Below are 3,100 nucleotides of genomic sequence, written 5' to 3'. Positions count from 1 at the left end.
AGGTTACTTTGTAGTTGCTATTTTACACCATGCAACAACATACTTACAAAAACAGGACTGGCTGACTGAATAAGAAATAGAATTCATAGTTTGGTGGTATGATCGTAATCTGATGGGAAATTTAAGAAGTCATTAGTCAGCAAACATGTAGAAGAACTTGTTAGTGACAATTTATATAAATGTATAAGATTTAATAGTTTGTAGCATAGGAGAAGTTTAGCTTAACGATTTCCTTTATGGCCTGTTGATGTTAGACAATGTGCATATGGCAACCAATGTCGTAAAGGCAATTTAATTTGCACAGTCCAACAATTTAAATCACTTTCCTAACTCTTAAAATCCTCCCAATATTAGAGGGAAGACAAAAGTAACATGCAGGAAAATTAGTTTGCTTATCACCCCCAAATNTTTAAACCAAATTAGGATAAAACAATTCCCTCCCTCCTCTCTGTTCCCTCCAACCCAACACACTAAACAACAAACATCAGCTTATGTGTACTAGAAATATTCCAATAGAAAGTTGAAAACTACAAGCAACTGAATAAAATATTAGGGACCAGAACATGACATCCTCAAATCCTGAATAANCTTGAAGAGTGGAAAACAAATCTATGATTCCATGCTCAGTGGAAAAACTTAAAGGAAAGCATCAAGGCTCAGAACTAGAAGTTGATAAATTCCTAAATAGTAAGCAAAAGATAAAGTAGAAACACCCGTCTCCAAACACAAGAGCATACATTATATATCAAGAAACATCAACAAAAAAATTGCATGAGAGCTACGTCTTACCCCAAACTTCAAGAAGTAAAGCTTCTGCCATTGTGAAATGGTCTCCCCATTCTCCATACAAACAGCATCCCCTGGGTTACCACCATGTACCGAGTGCTGCAATATCAGAGAAGACAAACCAGTAAGCATTAATTGTGCATAAAAATGTGAAATTAACTGCTCAAGGGTGCGGCTAAACATTGTTATAGAGTAGAACCAGTTTTGACGGGATTCACCTCACAAAACTGCATAATACACGAGGACACCCACTCATATAAGGAGTTGCATACTTAGGTGAGCCCCCTTCTGAAGCAATATTTGGTGTACTGTGAATATTTGAGCAGCAAATATTTAGGAGGTAGTTACCTCAGGCTGAGATCACGGTGAACAATCATTTGGAAATCAAACCTAACAACCAACAATGCCCAGCATATATATCAGCAACACTGAATATTCAGGCTATTTCTTTGCTGGAGAGTAGGGGGGTATAAGGAGCCAGATTAGGCCCACAACCCCAGAGATTTGTTGAGGGCAATGGAGATTGCCAGGGACGTTAAGGAGGTCACCAAAGATTCAGGCATGAACAGGGAGCAGCCAGCAGGAGCAGCCAATCAGCTGTAAAGTATCAGGGAGGTTATGGGGGCTGTTTTGGGCACAGAAGTGTTCATAGGAACCAAAAGAGGATAGAGTACAAGGAGTAACCTTAGTACAACATGAAAGGAAGGAACTAGTACCACTGCAGGTTCTAAGATAGGCAGTAACAATGGAAGAAATATTAGATATAAGGGGTTAAGAAACCTTCCATATCCAAAGTACATACGGAGGAGGGAAGAGGGTAGATGTTTTCATTGTGGAGGGCCCTATAGCCCTGGTCACAGGTGTCCCAAAAGGAGTATTAGAGTTTTGATTACGGGGGGAGGATGAGGAAGTAGAAGAAAGGAAAGAGATGGAGGAAATGAAGTAGAAACATTGTCAGCATTCTCAGNTGGAGGATTAACACCAACCAACACAATGAAGTTACTGGGTGAGGTAAAAGGTAGACGGGTGATGGTATTGATTGATAGTGGTGCCAACCACAACTTTATTTCTACCAAACTGGTAAAAGAACTGGATTTGGGGTAGAAGAATTTGCTCCCTATAAAGTATGCTTGGGAGATGGCCACAAGAAGGTCATTAACGGATGTTGTAAGGATGTTTTAGTTATGTTGGAAAGGCATGAAGTAAAGGAGAAATTTTATTTGTCTGAACTTAGAGCAGTAGATCTGATATTGGGGTATCATGGCTAGCTTCATTAGGGGAAGTCAAGATCAAATGGAGAAAATTAACAATCATTAGGATTCTCCAAAGAGGAAAATAACAGAAACACTTGAGAGACACATTGTCCTCAATGTGTGAAAGAGAAAAGCATGAGAAAACAGAACCTAACCTACTCAAATTGGTGACATATCAAAGTTGATTCTTTTGAATTTCATGAAAAGAGCATGCTTTCAACCCTATTATTTATTATAGGGTTGAAGACTACGTTAACTACTAGCAAAATCCTAGAACTATTATTAAAGAGAAAAGAAAAGAAAGAGCTTATCAGCAGAATTGTAACAACTGTGACAATACTGGTGAGAGACATAAGTATAATAATGAAAATAATCTTGATACTAGGGAGCAGTAATCATCCATAGCCTAGAACTAGAAAAAACCTAGAACTATTATTAAAGAGAAAAGAAAAGAAAGAGCTTATCAGCAGAAATGTAACAACAGTGACAATACTGGTGAGAGACATAAGTATAATAATGAAAATAATCTTGATACTGGGGAACGGTAATCATCCATAGCCTCCTCCTCCTGTGGTCTTAGTTCATCATGCTAAAAGTTCCAACTTATTAACAATAGAAATATCTGTATTTATGTCCTCCAAAAAGAATGCACAAAACGTTTGTTCTACAGCAGCTAATGACCATCGAATATATGAGATCAAATGCATAAAAAATAAGATACAGGTTACAAATATATAATTATTTATACATATCAACACATACAAACCTTTAGAATCACAGAAATAGTAGAAAGATCAAATTAGAGAACAAAATTTGGATATCACTTGTGCTCTGGTTCATAAAGGATGAGGAAAACTCTAATGGCAATAAAGGAGGGCAATAAAAATAGAAAACCTTTTGATGGAGAGTAACCATGCCTAAGCTTCATTTCATTTCCAGTAAAACTAACAAAACCAAGCCCCCAATGAATAAATAAACAGGAAAGAGTGAAGCTTGCTTACTTGTTAAGTAAAGGCAAAGGGATTTTTCAGCTGGTGCGCTAATAGACACTTCCGTTTTCC

The sequence above is a fragment of the Vigna radiata genome, chromosome 7 (assembly GCF_000741045.1).
Source record: "Vigna radiata var. radiata cultivar VC1973A chromosome 7, Vradiata_ver6, whole genome shotgun sequence".
NCBI lineage: Eukaryota > Viridiplantae > Streptophyta > Magnoliopsida > Fabales > Fabaceae > Vigna > Vigna radiata.
This window is presented reverse-complemented; position numbering follows the sequence as displayed.